This window comes from Callorhinus ursinus, unplaced genomic scaffold (assembly GCF_003265705.2).
Source record: "Callorhinus ursinus isolate GAN/ISIS: 27379988/994484 unplaced genomic scaffold, GSC_fseal_2.0 scaffold14, whole genome shotgun sequence".
NCBI classification, from domain to species: domain Eukaryota; kingdom Metazoa; phylum Chordata; class Mammalia; order Carnivora; family Otariidae; genus Callorhinus; species Callorhinus ursinus.
Window position 1 is genome coordinate 33,830,320 of NW_027397076.1, and position 22,439 is coordinate 33,852,758.

The following is a 22,439-nucleotide window of genomic DNA, read 5'->3' on the forward strand; positions in this document are numbered from 1 at the left end:
GTTGACTGTGTTCTGTGCAACGTGGACAGCTTATTGGCTGCTCTGTCTCACTCTAGGCTGTATAGGCTTGGGACAGGAAGGCAGAATTCTTCCTCCTCCAGCCTCACACAAGACTTGCCAAAACAATGAAGGCCCTACTATGTGGCTCCAGTCCCTTTCTTGGAAGCCCTAATCCTTCAAGGCAGATAGCTCACTTTCTTCACAATATAATTTCCTGCTTTAGTTTGGGTGCATATGACCCTCCTGCACATGAAGGCATGGGAAAGTCAGCCAATGTAGGTATTCAGCAAACAGATCTTCAACCAAGTGGCCTGTTTTCTCTCTTTCTTTCTTCTTATTCTCTCTGTTTATTCTTACTTCTGCTCTCTCTTTATCTGCTGCCTGGATTGGGATAGGGCTGGGAGAGCTCAGCAATGATGTCTTCTCTTGTGGATCTCCAGGGTTGTACGACCAATGTTCATCAGTACACTTCTGGCCCCGGTTAAATGAGGTGGTCATTAGGTTATCTTTTAGCTTGGTTCAAATAACAGGTCTGGTCAATTCTCATTCTCTACTTATACCTGGAGAAGATAGGTTTGGGGTCTCATGACACCCAGTTGGGAATGGAGGCAAGCACATCTAACTGACAAATGAATTGGTGAAACATCCTGCTGAGGAATTCTTAAATGGCCTGCTTTTTTATGTTTCAAACATTATCTGAGGAAACCTGACACACAGACTTTCAACCTTGGCTCAGTTAGAGGGTGTTGTGAAGTCACCTAGAGGTACAGGGAAGGAACAACTTGACTCAATGAATGCACGTGTTACATTTTTATAGCAACCTTTTAAAATGACCCTCCCACTGATGTACACAAGTCTTTATGAACAAAATATGAATAGTTGCCCAATGATATTTTTAGGAAGCATTTAGTGAGTGCCAGAATGCCTACAGGACACTGAGGGGAGAATAACATATGCTGCATTTTATCGATGTCAGCAATAGCTTGTAAACCTCAGACATGACTTCACACCCCGATATTGCTTCACTGCCCAGAATGAAAAGCCATTTTCAAGGGAACTCCTGGCATCACTTTTAAGAGCACTTTGTGCCTGGCCATACCACTAGGCTTCATGTGAAGGGCAGCGGAGCTGCAGCTGGCGAGTACATAAGCCTCTCACTTCTGGAGGTCTGAATCCATAACTTAGCCTTGCTTTGGCCACAAGAAAACATTTACTTGGTTCGTTCTCTCCCTGCTTAGCCTCATTAGAAAACAACCGCACCATGTGGCTCGGTTCGTTCCAGCTGGCAGTGTCTAGCGAAGATGAGGCCAGGGGTTGGGTAAACAGGGCCTGGTGAGGTGTGCTGGTTCTTCTGAGTGGAATTCTGCCTGCCACCTGCCTGGGCTTGAGCTTTCTTCAGGCCACATGCTATTAATTCTTCTCGGTCATGAACATTACATCCATGTCAGACTTCTGTTTTATCTTAAAACGAATGCATTAGGTGTTTGCTCTTCTGAAGCTGGAATGAGTAAAGGTTTGAAACACGAGATGGATTGGTAAGAACTGACTGATAATACTAGTGACTGGGACAGGGTTCTATTTTTGAAAACATTTTGTTTTCATCTCACCAGGATACTCAGGGACTCCATAGTGTTACTGTAATTCTTTTTCTGGTGGACTGGAAGTAAGGTGTGCATGTTTCAGGTTTTCCATCTGAGACTTTAAAAATATCGGGAAAAGTACCAGTGTTTTGCAATAGCTTTAAGGGAAACGGGTTATCAGTTCTATAGCATGGAGAGATAGTAACAAGTTCTGTCCTTTCTGCACCATGAATCCCAAGGAACTTCTTGATCCAATAACAGTATGAATCTAGCAAAGTTTCAGATTCGAACAGAAAGTTCCTGAATGGGCTTTTCTGCTGCTCTATGGCAGAGCCCCTCTCAAGTGCAAGCAGTTCCTCACTTTCTGTCCTCTCGTGGCCACCATCAGACACACCATCCGCTCTTGCCTCTGCCCAACTTGCCTGCCGTTCTCAGGCATAAGCACACTGGCCCTTTCAGTTTTAAAAGGGTCTTCAAATTAGCCTCAAACTTCCACATGCTTTATAGGAATTTAAAATCTTTTTCTGAACATGGTGTAGTAAATTATACATTGTCATGAAATCAGACCAAAGAGCCAGTGATGAGGAAACCTTTTTAAATTTTAGGAAAAATTAATTTCAGCATTTTAAAGTAATACCACTTGATTGTCCCTAGACAGACAGGTTTTTAAGGTGAGAGGTAATTGACCTGTCATTCACTGTGCTGCTCCAATTCTGCCATTTGGAAGGGAGAGTGAAAATATTTAAGAAGCCAAGAGAAAAGAGGAGAAAACACACACATTCTAACTCATAGGATACAGAATCTCTGAGGCTATATTCTGTGATCTACTAGAAGCAAAGAAGTAAAGATATAAAGTGTGTTTCTACTAGAAATCTAAAACATGAAAGTGCTTTTGGAGAGGCTTGGTCTCTAAATGATATTTTCAAATTCTTATAGCAGAGGGGAGACTGGAGAAGGGGCGCAATCAGAGTTCACCTTAAATCTCACTTCTTTCCTTGAAACTCTTGTCACCAGAGAGGCCCCAGGGATTGCCACCCTTCCATTTTTGAATTTAGAACTCTACCTCACGCTTATTAAAACAAATATTTATTGAGCACCATCTATTTACCAGCTACTGGTCTAAGTGTTGGAGACACTTAGTGATAAATAAAGCAGCTTTGGTGTCAGCTTGCAAGAAGCTTGTATACTAGTGGAAGAGACAGTCTGTGTATTCTGAGTTTCACCCTACATGCCACAGTTTCACAAATGTTAGAAGAGATGAGATGCTCGAGTCTGAGATGAAGGATGGTTTATTACTCATAATAACAGCAGTAATAGCAGTTGCCAGAGAGCTAGCATTTATGTGCTAGTTCTCCAAGCCCCAATTCCCACAGGGTGAATGTGAAGAGAGTCAGATGATACCTGCCTATGCAGAAGAGGAATGCTCCTATTTAGGAGTTTAGGAACCTGAATCCATAATAATGGGCAGCAAGCCTGCCTGCGCTTTGTTTTGGAGAGAGACATTATTTTTATTATGCTGGACAGTAAACATACCTGTCCTTTCCTGCAGAGGGAGACCCTATCTCTGTCTTTCAAGACTGTTCATTATACAAACATCCTTGAGAAGGTGGTCTGGAACAAAGAGCAGCCCGTACCTCATTTGCAAGACATGCAGAAACAGGAGAGATCCGTGGAAAATTCTTTTCCAACAGTTCAAAGCAATGGCTTGTTTTGTCGAGTAGAGACAGCTCTGCCTACAGGAGTGAGAAGTAATTTTTTTCACATGCTGCCTTCTGGGGCTTATGGATGTGACCACAATACTAAAAAGGGCATGTCTTCGGGTGGGATAGAGGAGGAGCCGAGCTGAGCCAAGGAAATCTCTGATGTGACAATTCAGTTGGCAGCTCCTAGAAACCTTCACAGTTCTATGACAACATGAAACATTAGCTACGTATCTCACGGTTAGAAGTGTTGGGCTGCAGGTGTTAGCCAGGCTGGCTACCAGGGTGACCAGGCATCCACTTGGGGGTGGGTGGTGGGGGCACGGGGTGGGGGGAGGTGAGCCCCTTGGAGAAGAAATGAGAGCCAGTCATGGAATGATTGTATTTAAAAAAAAAAAAACTCCTGTTTTTGAAGTGAATTAGCCTAAATAAGTGTCTCATGTTGGCCAGGATTTATTTTATTTAAGCCTGATATACAGGAATTTAGAAACAACCATATGGATTTTCTTGAAGGTTGGTAAAAACAAAATGTGCTTCTAAGCAGTCTGCCAAGTTTCAGCCTTAGTTAATTTTTATGGATGAGTTTTAAACTCCTAAAAAACAAATGTATAATAGAAATGCTGACGTAGAAACAGATTTAACTATAAAAATATGCAGTGGAAGCTGAAATACATATCATAGAATTTTTGCAGGAAAAATTTGATAAAGGTGTATTTGATATAATAATAAATTCGAAGCAGTCGCAAGTTGTAGTAAAAATAAGAAAATAATTATTGTTGGTGAGAAGAATGTATAAAATGGATTAAAAACTCTCTTAACCAGAAATTCAAGAATACATGGCGTATATTTCCTGAAATGCTCAGTGCATATCTGTCTGGACTAATTGACCTAATGCAAATTGTCTTTGAATTTTTGGACCTCCTGTCTGAATTCTTCCTTACTAATAGTGTTAAAATAGTAGCTGGAAAACTAATTCTCTAGACTGCCTAGGAGAAAAGCTCTTGTGCATTTAATTAGTCTTATTTAAATTTAAATTTTAATCCCTCTTCTCTACACTCCCTGTGCCAATGCTTGCCATATGTATGCTGGAAAAGAGTATTGGTATTAATTTTTTTTTTAAGTTTTACCATGTTCTTTTGTATACATTGCTCTTTGACCCCATTTAGTCCTAACAATTATGCTTTGCATAGAGGAATTATTATACTTTTTACAGATGAAGAAACTGAGACAGTGAAAAGTCAGTGACTGTCTAGAGCCAGATAGCCAGTGAGAGCACAGAACAATGGATTGTCAAAAAATACTGATTTGGTTCTTCCTGAAACAACAAAGTTATATAAACAACTTATTTACTTGGTGGGATGGGAATTTCTAGTTTAGATTACCATGATAATGGAACTACCTCTATTAAAAAATAATAAAAATATATAGGTACACAACAACAACAACAACAACAACAACACACGCACGCGCGTGCACACACACACACAATGTTTTCTGTGGTTCAGTTTTGAATTAGACCATTTTTGCCAATGCTTCAGAAATGAAGGAAGAAAGAAAATTAAAGGAAAAAAAAGGATGCCAGGCAATGCCTGAGATTCCTTTTGGACCTTACCTTCTGGCTAATGATAACCTCAGGAATAGGATCAGAACTGCTGGAAGATTTAGGATTCAAACAGTAACTTTATTTTGAGAAATTACACGTTCTATTTTGTTGAAAAATTATGGAGTAAACTTTAAGAATTCATTTACTTAATAAATGTAGTTTAAAAAAGAAAATGTTTTTAATGAGGAGATCAATTTTAACTACTCAGGAGACAGTAGATACATGAAAACAAATTTAATTCTAGTCCGTACAATTTTGAATTACTTCACTTTCCACTTTAAATATAAACAAACTTTAGGGCTGGTATAGTACTAAATATAATGGCAACTGACATTTTCATGGTGAAGAAAACTTCACCATCAAATGGGTATTAAGTTCAGCAATAACTTAACAAATAGAATTAGAAAACCGTGTCTGTATTAACATAATCGTGAAGTTTTTGATCTTTATGCAAAAAAAGTTGAAATCAAAAGGAATATGATATAACTGCTCTCTTTTTATGCACAGAGAATAATGACAGTCATAAAACACAAAATAATGAGACCACGGAGATCCATTCAGCCTATGTTTCTATTTCTGATAGTGACCAACGGATATATTCACAAAATCCATTGTTTTCTGCAATGACTGTGGTAAACTTTTAAATGAAAACCCCCACTCCCCACCACTTCCTTAACCCCTCCCTCCATATACAGATGTAGATAGATAAGTTTAAAAGGAATCATTTGCCTTATCCTGAAAACTTGTTCTGCAAAAAAGTAGAAGGAAGTTGAAATTTAATAAGGCTTATGGGATTTTTCCAAAGTTCAAAATACTATTGTGACTACTTGTGTGGTTCTCTGCCCCCAAAGACATGCTTTACCAGATACCCGAGTGCTTAAAATTTCACAATGGATTTATCACTTTGGGCTTTAAGATGTCTTTGGGTCATTGAGAATCTCTCTGGGAGTGACAACACCCAGTAAGACACATAGTGAGTGTCCAATAAATGTTTTTAAATGGAAACTTTATTATTTTCTTATGGGGCTTAGTTGACAGCCAAGTGAGGTTAAATTAGGTCCTCAGTTAAGAGAAGGGGAGCAAATAGTGAGTACTTCAGAGGCCAGCAGTGAGGAAAAGGAAAATGAAAAGAGAGCACACAAAAAACTTTGTTCAGTTTATGGATTCATTGAGGCTTTATCTTTCCCATAAATAATTTGCCAGAACTTACCTTCTCTTCCTTTTATTCTTCCTCATTTACTGGTTTTTTCCTTTCGGATCCTCCTTTTCCTTTCCTTTTCTTCCTCATCTGTCTACTCCCAAAATGGATTTAAAGGTATACTAAAAACATTATTAGAATCATAGTTATTGTGAAGAATGAGTAATTTGTGCATATGATAAATTAGAATTATTTCATTGGGCTAGGCATCAAGTCAGAAATTTTTCTTCTACATATTTCTGTATCTTTATTATGCTTATTTTCACTGCTCTTCAGGATATTTAGGGACATTAAACACATTTGAAAACAGTGTGCATTTTACTCTGGGGAATTCATAATGAGCAGCGAACTTGCTCCTTTTAAAAAACACCAAGAGTTAGCATAGTTAACATGAGATAAATATTTATTGAATGTCAAAGGGTGGTGAGATCACTACTTAATATCTTAAATAAAAATACAATACTAAGTTTATTTCTTATAATAAAGGAAGTCTATACCAATTGCACATAGTCTCTCTGAAAAGAGTAGACTGCTGATCTTGTGTAGGGTTTTTGAACACCACAGGGTTCAGGGATTGGCATACTTTGAGAGGCGTAAGTGGGTTGACCTGTTTCAGCATGATTATTTAGGTGAGATTGTTGTTGATTGGTTGGCATTCAAGGGCATGTTTCTTGGAGCAGATCTGTGTCTCACTGGCTGACTTTCAGAAATGAGGAACCGTTATTGAGGCAAAATTGTCAGTGATCAATTGAGTAGATTTAAAAGTGGCTCTGATGGCTATTTGCTACTATGGCGACAATAGCTAAAGAACAATCATTCTTTTCCCTAAGATCGTGTGAACATTTTTATTTGCACTCCCACATTTTGGTCCTTATCCAGATAAAGCTGCAGGAAGATTGCCAAGATACTCACTACTGTTGCTTATTCTCATGAAGGTGAGATTTCATCATTGATCAGCATGTTTTCATCCTGTTTTCAATTTTGAATCATTTGTTAAATCATCTGTTTGGATGATGGCTGTGCAGAATCATTCAAGACAATGGATGACAAATATTGAATAACTGTGACACAAACGAGTATAATTGGAAGTGTTATAAAAAAGGCCTAGAAGACACCATGGAACCATGACATAAGATTTCTTAGAGCTGGTCAGGAAGACTAACTTCCTGAGTCTAATTTAGAAAATCAGGATACCTTTTCTTTTAGCTTAGATACAGATTGTTGCATCTCATCTGTAGCATTAATCCAGGTATAACAGGAAGTAGAAACAATAGTGTAGAATTTCCCCAGTTGACCAAAATAAATAAGTAAATAAATCAATAAATACACACATGCACATTAATAAATAAAATCCAGGGCTGTTGTATTGAGTTAAGGAATCAAATAGGTTTATTGTGTCCTCCTTGTCTGGGCTTATTTGTCACTATGAAAGTGAGGAAACAAATAGTTTTGGTGACTACACCAAGTTGCCTAGCTGCTCTTGATGGAGTTATTATCAGGAGAGTTATTTTTTTCTCTGTTATTACTTGCTATATGTTTATTAAAAATACAGTAGAGACTAAATAGATATACTAATCTGATTTAAAACAAAAAGAGAAAATTATATAATGTGAGGTATGATAAAAGAAAATAACTATAGATGATACTGAGATTAATAAAATTTTAAGAATGTTATGTACAACTGTCTGTTTATAAATTAGAAATTTTTAAAATTTGAGTATAGTTGATGCACAATGTTACATTAGTTTCAAGTATACAGCATAATGATTCAACAACTCTATGCATTATGCTATGCTTAAATTAGAAATTTTATTATATAATTTGTTAGATAATTTATCAAGCAAAATATGAATACCAGATTTTACCCCAGAAAAGATAGAAATCCTAAAAAGACCAATTGCTGTAGAAGAAATTAGAAATGTTGTTATAAAAATGTTGTTGCAGAACACTCAGTATTTTAAAACACATGAGACCCAGATGGTTTTGCATCTGTGTTCTAGGTAACATTCAGGATCTTTTGAGGTAATATTCAAAAAGAGGTAATCCACACATAATACAATTATTCAAGATTTTGGGAAAACTACACACACAATTTACAAAGCTAGCATAACCTTAGTATCAAACTCAATACTGAAAGTATAAAAAATTATAGACCTAGACCTATATAGGCAAATCAAATTTATCAGTGTATTAAAAGAATAATATATGAAGTAAGTTTTGTTCCAGGAATGCAAGGATAGTTCAACTAAAAAATGCCATTTCATTATCAAATGAAAGAAGGAAAAAGCATTATCATTCTATCAATTCTGTCTAAAAAGAGAAAATTAAATCAAAGTTAAAGTTAACTCCATTCCTAATAAAAATGCTAAGAAAAATAGTGACAGAGAAAACTATCACAACACAATAAAGACCCCTTATCAAAAAGTTCAATAGCATGCTTCTTAGTAAAGTATTAGAGTTATTCCCATTAAAAGTAACTAACACTATAGGATACTCACAACTTTCCTCCTTATTAAATGCTCTTTTGGAGGTTCTAGATTAAGCCATGAGACAAGAAAACAAATAAATGGCATAAATATTAAGAGAAGGAAATATGTTTATTTGCATGTAATCCAAGTGATTCTACTAAAGATATTAAGATTTGGTAAAGTAGCTGAATATAAGATTAGCATAAAAACAGATCAATTGCTCTTCTTTATATTAGTAATCAGAATGAAAGGGATGCATTTAAAAGAAAGTTTCAGATTATGTGTGAACAAAATGTTATTGAAGTTTCTAAAATGAAGAGACATGCTCTGTTCTTGATTTGAAAGAGTTAGTATTATGGAAAAACCAGTCATTCAAAAATGAATATATAAAACCAATTTATATATATTCAATCAGAATTTCCACATGTGATTTTTAAAATTAGACAAAACAATTTTGAAGTTTATCTGGAAGAATATATGTTGTAGAATTACCAACAATTCTAGGAACAATGATAGTGATGGGATTCTTGCATTACTGGATATCAAAACTTACCATAAAGTTGCTATAATCAAACCTGTACTGTTTGGCACAGAAATAGATGAATAGAAGAGCACCAAATAGATAGTCCACACATATAGTAGAGCCTAATATAAGCATGAAGATGACATTTTAATTCAGTGGGAAGAGCATGGTATATTTAAAAATGGTGCTGGCAGAATTGACAATTTTGTTGGGAAACAGAAACCTAGATTCTTATGTGATGTCATATATAAAATTTTTTTTTAGATATATTAGAAGTTTAAGCTAAAAATAAGTGAACAAAGAAAAGGAAAAAGAAAATTAAGAAGGAAGGAACACCAGAGACCTTAAAGAAATAAATAGACGTATGACTACAGAAAACAATTACATTTCTCCATATGTTGAGCTATACTGCAAAAAAGTCAAATGACAAATTCAGAGAAAATTTTTTCAATACTAATGACAAAGGGTTATTACTGCAAACATTTAAAATATTGCTAGACACTGATTAACAAAAAGACAAAACTTAATAGAAAAAGAATAGTAAAGTTAAATGTCCAATAAATTTTTGAAAGTCTGATCAACTTCACTAGTACTCAAGGAAATATGTACTAAAGCAATAATAGAATATAATTTTTCACCCATTGTATTGGAAAACACTGAAGAGCTTCATAGCATCAACACTCAGATACCTGGAGTGAGCTCATTTACCCCCTCAGGAAAGTTATTTGCCAGCAAACACCTCTTTTGGAACTGTGTCCTAGAAAAATACTTGCACAAATGCATAAGAAAATATGTATACACTACAATCACACATATACATATTTTCTTATGCATTTGTGCAAGTATTTTTCTAGACCAGCTGGAAGAAAAATCTGAATGCCTATCAATTCAGAGAAGTATTGAAAATATTTATTTAATAAACCTGCAAAATATTATGCAGGTATCAAAACATGTTTAGAAACATGAATTCATATATATATATATATATCCACCTACAAGCATTTCCAAGATACATTTTTAAGTGAAATAAAACAAGCTGTGAGAAATGTATAATGAATAACCCGAATTTTTTATGAAAAATCTGAATTTTTTAAAAAATGAAGTGAGCAAAAATCAATATATGGATATATATGTTGGTATGTGCCTTGGTGAGTATAGAAACAGGTGTGGGAGATTAGATACCACATAGGTTACATTGGTAATTTCTTGATGTGGGATTGTTTGGGGATTAGAGGAGATTATTAACTTTTTTTCCCTACCTATTATTTAAGTTTTACAAGGAGCACATACTACTTCAAACAATTATGATAGTAAAAACCAAAATAGATATTTATTCATAGACAAGTAGATCATGAAAGCATTTTAAGATGTTAGACCTCTTAGAGAGTTAGGAATTCTCGATAAAAGAATAAATGCTATAAACCAAACAGGTGCTTAAACCAAGGGAACTAAGGGAAAGAAGAGAGATAAATAAAAATCTTATGAATTTTTGGAGTTCCTCTAAATCATAGCTCTAAAATTATTGCAACGCGGGGGCGCCTGGGTGGCTCAGTCGTTGAGCGTCTGCTTTCGGCTGGGGTTATGGTCCCAGGGTCCCGGGGTCGAGCCCCGCGCCAGGCTCCCCGCTCGGCAGGAAGCCTGCTTCTCCCTCTCCCACTCCCCCTGCCGGTGTTCCCTCTCTCGCTGTGTCTCTCTCTGTCAAATAAATAAATACAATCTTAAAAAAAATAAAATAAAATTATTTCAACACGATAACTAGTGCTATCAGATGTTAGTTATTATATCCTACATCTATCTAGTCATGGCCAACTTGAATTAATATAAAGAAACAAGCAAGCAACAGGCAAACAAGAACCTTGAAGACTGACTCTTTGAGATTTATCTACCGGTGGGGATCTGGAACTATCAGTACTGACTCTTACATCAAAAGCACAACCGCTGGTTCTCTTGGTTCTCATCCAGCTTTGCTGTCTGTATACAGACGTGGCATTCAAGTATTCTCTGGATCACCAGAACTTGACCAAAATGATCATGACGAGAAGCCAGCAGCAGGCAATGTGTGACTCAGACGGTTCCAACTTGCCCAGGTTCGGGTGAGTCAGTGGTGAAATTGAGGTGGGCCCTGGACAATCATTTTAAATAGAAGTCTCCCCCTCCTTCTAAATTTTGGGCACTAAGATTATGTCTTGTAAGATAATAGCTTTTCCCCCGGCAAACCATAAATAACGCTGTTTAAAATAAAAATGAACGCATGTGATACGACTGTACTTGTTTGATTTTTTAAATATCTAAAGACGGTCTCATTATTCATAGTTTTGGTTTTCAGCTTGCTTCCTACAGCCAGTGTATAAACCGACTCGATCAGCCGAGATTTAAATCTCCCAGATATCCTGTTCCTGTTTTCTCCTGCGTTGACATTTTACAGGAGACAGACCCAGAGATAACAGAAATGCAGTATAAATAACAATGTGGATGCTTATCTGAACTCTGTAAACATATATAGTTCATCCGTTTAGATTCCGTACGTGAGTTCAACATGCACACACACACACATACATCAGGAAGTTTAGGCTCCCGCAGGAAGATCCCGATGGGTACCTGATTACTCTTATATTCACGGAATAATCACTGATTTTTCCAATAAGTGATCCCTTAGAAACAGAAATGTGTATATCTGAGAGAATACATATCTTAACAGAACATATTTTTCTACTCATGTTCACAATCGAGACCCTCATGTGTCTATGTCATAATGCAGGTATATTAGGTCATCCACCGAAGGTTGAAAACTAGAGTAAATTTACCATTTGTATGTATTTTGAGTCTGGTCCCATGTAAAAAAAAATATATATTTAGGAGCTTTGAAGAAATCACTTTAGATTCACTCCTACTGGAAATAATTGGAAACAGCTTTTCATGGAAACATTCACTGGTGCTTGTTGCCTGGACTAGAGTCTAGGACAGCTCACTTGTTTTTCTACGGCCCATGAGCTAAGAGCGCTCTTCACATTTTTTAAACGGTTGGAAGAAAAACAATATTTTATGACACATGAGAATGATAGAATTTCAGATTTCAGTGTCCGTAAATCACACAGACGTTCATTCATTTTTTGCATTGTCTATGGCTTATGTTCTGGCTACATGTAATGGCAAAGTTGAACATAAGGACAGAGACTATACGTCCCTCAAAGTTGAAAATATTTACTGCATGGCCCTTTACAGAAAAAGTTTGCTGACCCTTGGATTAGAAAAATCCCTGAGTATATTTGCTGTGAGGAGTTTATATGTAATGTTTCTTCTGTGGTGGGCTGAATGATTATGAGGTGATTCATTTATTCAGCCTTTTATTCTTTCACTCAATAAAAGCTTACTTGAATATTAACACTGAACCAGCATTAGGAGTAGGGGAAATGCAGGACAATTTTTTGTCCTAAAGATTATACTGAAACAATTGCATATTAATATGACAGTTGTACTAAGAATTTCTACAGATAAATGCTTTATTGGGCAGAGGACATAGTAATTTTGGGTCTTCTTCTTTCCTAAGAAGAGCTCAATCCCAAGATTTGGTGCAATACATGCAGATTATGAACTTTTCTTTGTATCTTCTACTGTAGCATGCTGAACTTCCTTTTCCCTGCCCTCAGGGTTACACGAGTGCCCTGCTCTCTGGAGATGAGCACTGGTCCTCTGGACAGTTTCAGAGGTCCAGATTAGCAGCCACTATCATTGAGCATTTTCCATGTGACGAGTACTGTGCTAGGAGCTTGACTTGAAATAACTTCACTAAAACCTGACACTTAGCAAGGTAGACACAATCATCCTCATTTTTGTAAATGAGAAAACAGAGGGGCGCCTGGGTGGCTCAGTCGTTAGGCGTCTGCCTTCGGCTCAGGTCATGATCCCAGGGTCCTGGGATTGAGCCCCGCATCGGCCTCCTTGCTCCACGGGAAGCCTGCTTCTCCCTCTCCCACTCCCCCTGCTTGTGTTCCCTCTCTCGCTGTGTCTCTCTCTGTCAAATACATAAAATCTTAAAAAAAAACTAAAAAAATGAGAAAACAGAATTTAAGAAAAGTCAAGTAAAGTAAGTGACAGAAGCAATGCTTCAAACATAAGGTTGTCTGTTTCCAAAGCTAACCCTTTTAATGACAATTTACTAAGTTGGCCTGTTCTTAAGACTCAAATTCTCGGGGCGCCTGGGTGACTCAGTTGTTTAAGTGTCTGCCTTCGGCTCAGGTCATGATCTCAGGGTCCTGGGACTGAGCCCCTCATTGGGCTCCCTGCTCAGTGGGGAGCCTGCTTTTCCCTTTCCTGCTCCCCCTGCTTGTGCTCTCTCTTTCTGTCAAATAAATAAATAAAATCTTAAAAAACAAAAGAGTCTCAAATTCTCTCCACACTGTGCTGTCTTTGGTTACTTCTGAAATGTCATTTGTTAGCTAAGTCTTTCAGACTATGGCTATGTGATAGAAAATAAATATTTTTGAGTAAATACACTGTTTCCATGTTTGTGGGTGGCAGTGTCTTTATACAAGAACGAGTTCACCCTGAATTCCACTTTTGTTTCCCACCTTTGTTTCTAAAACATTTGTGTTTACTTGAATGAGAAGAATTTTCCAGGCAGTTGTGACCTACCCTAGGTTAGAGCCACAGGGTAGGTGGCAAAAGAAACACGGGTTCAAATTCATACTTTTTTCTTGATGCAAACCCTTGTCAATATTACTTCATTTTCTGAGTCTCAGTTTCTTCGTTTGTGAAATTATTCATGGTGGAATTTGAGATAGGTGTCTGTCTATTCCCTATATGCATATGACCATCTTTAGAATTAGTTTCCCACTCAATCCTGTCGGTGGCGATCTCTGGCTACCGGATCATAGAATTTTAGAGCTGGGATGAGTAGTACAATGTATAATCTTTTTTTTTTTTTAAGGATTTCTTTATTTATTTGTGAGAAAGAGAGAGGGAGAGGGAGAGAGAGAAGAGGAGCAGAGGGAGAGGGAGAGAGAGAATCTCAAGCAGACTTGGTGCTGAGTGTGGAGCCTGACACGGGGCTCGATCTCATGACCCTGAGATCATGACCTAAGCTGAAATCAAGAGTTGGACCCTTAACCGACTAAGCCACCCAGGTGCTCCTACAATGTATAATCTTTGAAGACAGATAGACTGGAGTTATTACTAGTTGAAGGATCTGAGGCAAACTGACTTCTTTTCCTTGAGTCTCAATTTCCTTATGTGGAAATGAGGGAATGACAGTACTACCTCATAGTACTTAGTGATTAGTACTCGATAGTACAAGTTCTTAATGATTATGTCACAGCTCCCACAGAACTGTGTTGAGGTTTAATTAAAAAACAAAAGGAAAAAATATATATAAAGCCCTCAACATAGAGTGGGTTTTCAGTAAATATTGATTACTTTCAGTCATTAAAGTGTTTTAAAAAGTGTGACTCACATTCGCTTGCATTGGAATCACGTGTTGTGAGGGATGTATTTGTCTGAAATGCTGATTCTTGGACTCCAACCAGGACTTACTGGATTCTGGGAATTCTACATCATTAAAACATGCTTCCTGGCTGATTTTTGATACACCAAAGCTTGGGGCAGTCCCTTAGAATCAACCCAGCCCAACTCGCTAACAATGCAGCAATCCTTTCCTGGCATTGCTCCAATTACTCCTAGGCTTCTTTGAGAGTTTCTGGTGATGGTGAACTTGCTTTCTCACAAGGCAGCTCATCTTGTTTTGTTTTGTTTTTTTAAACTTGTATTATTAGAAACATCTTTCTTTTAATTGAATGAAAAAAATGGCCTCCACCTTATTTACTCTCCGTATGACCCGTTCAGCCTTCTGAGTCACACAGATTACTATCGTAGGGAGGCAACGGGAAAGCCGTTGTGGGAATGTATGGGACTGGAGATGTGTTTATGAGCCTAGCAGGTGAAACAGTTTTCAGCAATTACCTAAGGTCCTCAAGGTGATGACTGTCCCAGTATGGTGACAGGGAGCCTGTGAGTGGATCAAATACAGAAATCCAGGTAGGGAGGCAGACAGGTGAGAACATCATCAGGAAGATGATCCAAGCATGAAGAACAAACAAGGACTCAAATGCTGACATGGGGAATGGGGCTCCAGTTTGGCTATGGGGATAGGAGTCCATGAGGTTATCGTGAGGTCACCGACAACTTCACTTGACACTGAGACAACTGAGTTACTAAATCAGGGTTCTTTTAAGTTTTCCCTTAGGAGGGACAGGATTCATGTTTCTACCTAGTGCACATTAGAGATATTTACTGAGTGAATAAAAATAGCTGCCAGGTGGCCCCAGCCATGGAGATTGCAAGGCAGGGATCAGAACACATTTTCCAATTTCAATCATCAAAATATTCAAGGAAAACCTTTCCTTCTCCAGCTTAAAAGTTTCTGAGTTTTTTTCCCGCTGTCCAGCATAGGAGCATAAGATCTGGTTTTTGGAGCTTTTTCCAATTGGCAGTCATCTTCAGACACTTGGGTTTGTCAATATCCCTCTTAAAATGTGGTACTCAGAACTGAATACAGCGTCCTGATGTGGCATGACCATACCGAGTGCTGCAGGTCCTCCACCTCTCTTGATCAATGTGTTATATCGCCACTAATGGCCACACCAAACTATTTCCTAATTAAATGGGCTATATGTATATCATAAATAACTCACTTCTGCTAAGGCAGCCTAAGATCACACTAGCTTTTCTAGCAGCCAAATCACGCACTTGGCTCATATTAAAACTTCTGTCAGTGAAATCCCTGAAGTTCTTTGTCACATAAAACACTACTCAACTAAGACAAAATTGGTTTGTGTTTGTGCAATTGCGTGTTTGAACCTAAGTTCAGGATTTTACATCTATCTCTGTTAAATTGCATCTTGTTGATTTTGGCCTGACTGTCATGCCCAGAGATAATTTAAAACTCTGTTTCTACCATTCAATATATTTAGCTAACTCTTCCATCCTTGTGCCATTTAAAATCTTACCAAGCCTTCTATACCCTCATGTAAGTCACTAATAAAAAGTATTTCACAGTAAGGACTTGTGTTTTCCTAGGATCTCCCTTTAGGATGACATTTTTTTTCATTTGTCAATATTCTCTTAGGCATGTATTATGTGCCAAATGCCGTGTTATAACCTAGGGATAAATGTATGAACATGGCCCAGACCTTGGTCTCCAGAGATTCACAATCTAACGAAGAAGATTAACAAGTTAGAATACAAATGCAATACTATGTGATGAGAGGTCTAACAGAGGGAAACATAAGGGATAATGGTGAAATCAGGACTTTGGTAGAATAATCATAGAATGATGGAAATCCATTTGGGATTGAGTAGACCTCCATAATTTAGAAACACTCTTCTCATGTAGTGTTATGAACCCTTTCTATCACTCTTATGCAACACTTTAAAAATTACCACTGCCTTTTCTTTGGGTAAATACCCAGTAGTGGAATTATTGGATCATATGGTAGTTCTTTTTTTTAATTTTTTGAGGAACCTCCATACTGTCTTCCACAGTGGCTGCATTCCCACCTACAGTATATGAGAGTTCTTTTTTCTCCACATCTTTGTGTAGAAACTTGTTATTTATTGTCTTTTTGATTCCAGCCATTCTGACAGGTGTAAGGTAATGTCACATTATGGTTTTGATTTGCGTTTCCCTGATGATGAGTGATGTTGAACATCTTTGCATATGTCTGTTGGTCATCTGTATGTTTTCTTTGGAAAAAAATCTCTGCTTTGGTCTTCTGGTCTTGTAAAAATTGGGTCATTTGGATTCTTGTTGTTGTTGAGTTGTGTAAGTTCTTTATATATTTTGGATATTAACCCTTTATTGGATATGTCATTTACAAATATCTTCTCTCATTCAGTAGGTTCTACTGCTGGGTATTTACCCAAAGAAAACAAAAACATTAAATTGGAAAAGATATATGCCCCTCTATGTTTATTGCAGCATTATTTACAATAGCCAAGATATGGAAGGAACCCAAGTGTCCATCAATAAATGAATGGATAAAGAAGATGTGATATATATAGACAATGGAATATTATGTAGCCATAAAAAAGGATGAGCTCTTGCCATTTGCAACAACATGGATGGACCTAGAGGGTATTATGCTAAGCGAAATACATCGGACAGAGAAAGACAAACACCATATGATTTTACTCTGTGTGGAATCTAAAAGGCAAAATAAATGAATAAACAAACAAAAAGCAGAATCAGATTAATAAATACAGAGACCAAACTGAGGATGGTTGGGGAGGGGGCAAAATGGGTGTAGGGAATTGGGAGGTACAGGCTTCCAGTTATGGAATGAATAAGTCATGGGAATAAAAGGTACAGTATAGAGAATATAGTCAATGGTATTAAAATAGTGTTGTATGGTGACAGATGCTAGCAACATTTGTGATGATCATAGTGTAACCTATAGAGTTATTGAATCACTATGTTGTACACCTGAAATTAATGTAACATTGTGTGTCAACTACACTCAAAAGATAAAAAACTATCACCACTGTGTTTTTATTAACCATTAAATTGAAGGCCCAGCTCTGGTATGGTACTGTTAACTGTATTCTTTATCTTGTCTGGATGCTCTTATCGGCTAGATGAGAACAACCACTTACTACCCTCCTGTAAAGAATATTTTTTACCCTTTTCCTTTTACGTAACTTATCTATGCTCCCCCCACCACACCAATGCTGCCCCATACCCAGTGATTAATGAGACTTCACTTAGTCACAGATGGCAACATTTAGCTGTGTTTCCATTTCAAATTACAGTGTTTGTATGTGTATTCTTTAAATGCAAGCGGCTCTAGGATCCCACCCTACAGGCTTGTTTAGCTTAAGTTGGGTACAATGCCAAAGTGAGTTTAGAGGAGTTCTCATCAGATCTCCCACACGAGGCAAATAGTTGGAGGAACGGTTACCCTGCTGCTCCTCTCCCACTTAAATCAGTTAGGCCAAGAATATGGCTTCAAGTTTCCACGGAAAATATTAGTTATTTTTATATATACAAGTCAGTTCTGAATTAGTTTAGAAACAGAATTTTCTTTTTTTTTTTTTTTAACCATAAAATGAGGGTAGGGAAATTTGGAGAACCACCAGCTGAAAATTGAGCTAATTCAGTATGTACACCTTGGGCCATTTTTTAGTCATTCTCGTGTGTTAAAAAAAGAGGCTGGGCTCCTCAGGATTGAGCATTGGTACTGGGGGTGGTGGTGAGAGCTGGTTAAGTATAATTGAGTCTCATACAGCAACTTATTAAATCTTATTCTTTCCTTTTTGGGGAATTGCCTTTAAGTTTTCTCCTCTGGTTTCTAATTTCTTGCTATTGTGGAGGACGCCGGGGGTTTAAGGGTTTGCTTCTGGAGTCAGAAGCAACCTGGGTTTGTATCCCATTCCTCTGTAGCTATGTGACCTGGGTGGGTCATGACCTCCCTTTGCCTCAAATTTCTTTACTGTAGAATGGTGACAATCAACGGTTTATTCCTCACTGGGCTGCTAGGAGGATTAAACAGTATATGAAAATGCTTAGGATAACACACTGTAGAGGGAAACTGCTCAATAAATGTGAGCTGTTTTGTTGTTGATGTTAAGATAATGCTTTGAGGATTTGGATGGTGAAGCTGACAGAAACCAAAGTGAAACCACTGAATTCCCATAATTGCCGTACAATAGCTCTAGAATATTTCTAACAGTGTCTCAAGGACATTGTGCTCTGAACTATGGATACCAGATAATTTTTGTTTTGCTTTGTTTTTTCCCCGTTTGGTGGGCGGGGGTGCTGTGCTGTGCATTGTAGAATGATTAGTAGCATTCCTGGTCTCTGCCCGCTAGATGCCAGTTGCACTCCCTCTCCTCTCGGTTGTTACAACCAACACTGTTTTCAGACATTGCCAAATGTCCCCTGGGGGACAAATAGCCCCTGGTAGGCCAAAAAGAATCATAAGTCACTTTCTTCAGCCCTAGGGTTCACACAGTTCCCCTTACCTTTCCTGAAAGCTATGAAATTGAGTTTAAAGGAATCCCCTTGGCTTTGATGGAGTGGATCCTTGTAAAATTTAAGTAGGTGTGTTCTTTAGAAATGAGATGAATGCTTTCTTATTGCTGACAGTGCAACATTCTAGTGGGCTCTCTGGTATAATTCTGGAATGGAGAATAATGGTGCATTGTATTTGCATGCTATTTCACTTGCTACTTTCCATCCAGCACTGAATTCTGAAGGAGGAAAGAAGGTATTCTCATTAACAATAAACACCATTTTCAATAAATATCCTTAGGGCTCATTAAAGACAAAAAAAATTGAACTAGGGAAAATAAATGGCAGAAAAATATTATTCATATAAAATAAATGTGCTAACTGGCAAGAGTGGTTCAAAAGGACTTCTCCACTCTCCAGACACTTTGAGCTTTGCCCATTTTCTCCTTGGCAGTGCAGTGTAAAAATGGAAATGGGTTCTTTGAGCCTCTTGATGACATTTTGTTGGAATATAAGACATATTGCGTTTAGATTTGTGATTGGCAAGAATTCCATCTGCACCATTCACTGGAGACCGTGCCACTGATGATGATTCCACACGGTCTATTCTTATTATTTATTTACCTGCTTAATAGTAGCAAATTAAACTGAAATGACAATTTGATTAGGAGACTTCAGTCGATTATTTTATTTCTTAGAATGGCTTGTGTGGAACAAAGAGTAGTCCACGTTTTGGATAGAGGCAGTTAATTTTTTTTCTTCCTCAATACACTTCAGGGATTTGTAAAGAAACCACTATCCAAGGACCATCTTACCAGGTGAGTGCTAGAGGAAAACAGCATAATAAAATCCACAATTATTTAAAAACAATTTTTTTTTTTTTTTTGGCTTTCATCCCAACCCAAGTGAATAATGTCAATGAACTGAATGAGTCGACATTTTACCATTTCCTAGATTCTTTCAGGGACAACCCTCATGGGAATGAAACATGAGTTGCGGGTTCAACCTTGGGGGACCAATTATGCAGCTTCAGTTGGCAGCTATTGTCATGGCCACTTAAGTGTCAAGGCTTTTGATATCCATTTGTAACCATAACCTTTCATTTAAAAATACTATTACTTTCTTTGGCAGTCATCCTAACTTAATTAGGAACTAACGCAGACTTGTACATTTCTTATAAACACATCAGCCGACCAGAGGATCTGGCCAGGGCTAGAGCATGATTTGAGCCTGATTGAGGGGTTTTTCTTTTCCTCCTTCCTATAACGCACGTATAGGTCTGGATTATATTCAGCAGAGCTGCTTTTCCTTTTATTTTCCGGTTTTGACATTTTGAATTGATTTACTCTCGTGCTCTCATTCTCCTGCTTTTACTCCTCTCTGGCATTGTTTTTTTTCTCTCCTAAAACTTTGTTTTGCACCCTTCCCCCCCACCTTTTTATTATTATTACAACTTTATCATTTAAACATTTACCAAAGAACTATTTTGACAGCCTCTGGACAGTAAGGAACAAGATTTAATGATGACATCAGAGATGATCATTATTTTTCTTAGTGAATGGTATATTACAAATATGATTTTTTTTTAAAAAAACTTCTTTTGAGAGGAGGGCTGCTTTTTTCTTGCATGGCTCTAGTGGTAGCCTGCCATCAGTGAACATGCAGAATAAGACACAAGGCTTGATGGAAACTGTGGTGAAGTGGGTACTTACAAGTGGCCTGGGGCATCCAGTTCTACCCTAGACATGAGTTGTGTGGGACCATGTAGTTTAGATTTTGCAGATCACCAGTAATAAGGACATAATCATCAATTGGGGCTATAAAAGGAAGTGATTATATGCTAGCGAATTTTAAGTGTCTATTGTGTGCTAGGTTCTACGTCAAGTACTTGACCTATTCTTCATATAATCTTCACAACACTACTGAGATAAAAATCATTTTCCTCACCATTTTAAGATGAACTTAATCTCAAGGAAGTTAAGTAGCTTTCATACAATCTTGCAGCTACTAAGTCTGATTCTAAAACCTGTATTTTCAGCCACCACATTTGATATTCGTTTCCTACTAATTTGAAGACAATCTTTTTATAATCCTCTAGAATGAGGGTATGAAAAATTGTATCGCATAAGATAAAGATGAGCAAACCCTGTTCCTGGCAACTGTCCCCTGGGCCAAGAAAAATCGGGTTGAGTGGTATTTTCTGTGCTTCATATTACTCTGTGGGTATGCTAATAGGTTTTAGCAAATGCAGGGGCTGGTACGGCTTTTCTTTTAATCTTTGGTCCGTTTCATCTGTAAAATTTGTTCTTTCAAACTAGTTGTTCTACTGGCTTCGGAGACAGAAAATTCTGTTCAGCACAGAAATGAGCATAACATGCAGATGAGACCCTTTCCTGTGGTCCCTTGTCTTGGGAGTGAGTTTTCAGCTAATGAGAAGTGAGAAGTAATGAAGCTGGAATAAGAACACAGTTACTGAACTTCAGATGGTTGACAAGATGGTATTGCTGTTGGCCAACACATCCTCCAGATTTTGGCTTTTAATGTAAAAATGTTTCATGACCAAATAGTACCAAATACCCCCCAAATAGTTGTTTAGAGACTTGATGTGAAAGCAATAAAGTAGAAAGTTAAAACCAGGGTTTTGTTGTTGTTGTGATATTTACAGGATGATATGCTCTCGTACAGGGATCTGGTCCTCATTGTCAGCTAGAACATGAGTTGGGAATGCTTGTGGGTCCACGGGACAAGCGGGGACAAAGCAAAAAGCAAGAGAATAATAAGAAGATTGAGAGAACAGAGCAGAAGAGGGGAGAATGGAAAGAGGAAGAGAGACCAGGGAGGACGTAAGATGTGGAATAAAAGGGGATCAATAGAAGAAAGCTGTCTCCCTGGTGGGAATAACTAACTGTTGTCTCAGGCAGATTCCAGTGCTATAGTTTCAAGTACGGGTGTCATAAAATCTAATTGATCATTGAATGGTAGACATGATGGGATAACACACCATTTGAGAAACCATTTAAAAATTTCCTTTTTCTTCCATTAAACAAAAATGTAGCACATAATATACATTATCTGCCCCTATCTTATTACACATCATGATATATCTTGGCGGTCTTCTATGTCAGAACACTGAAGTCGTCCTCAGTTTTTTTTTTTTTTAAAGATTTTATTTATTTATTTGAGAGAGAGAGAATGAGAGACAGAGAGCACGAGAGGGAAGAGGGTCAGAGGGAGAAGCAGACTCCCTGCTGAGCAGGGAGCCCGATGTGGGACTCGATCCCGGGACTCCAGGATCATGACCCGAGCCGAAGGCAGTCACTTAACCAACTGAGCCACCCAGGCGCCCCTCGTCCTCAGTTTTTTA

The 22,439-nt window shown here is 37.7% G+C and overlaps 1 long non-coding RNA gene across 2 annotated transcripts in view; it reads left to right on the forward strand.

Moving 5' to 3' along the window:
- LOC141374106 (uncharacterized) overlaps window positions 1-21,620 on the forward strand; it is a 102,422-nt gene extending 80,802 nt beyond the window's left edge. For both annotated transcript variants that reach the window (XR_012380695.1, XR_012380694.1), the window contains one exon: window positions 21,394-21,620. This is a non-coding gene — a long non-coding RNA (uncharacterized lncRNA). The remainder of the gene's footprint in view (window positions 1-21,393) is intronic.
- Window positions 21,621-22,439: the final 819 nt, after the last annotated feature.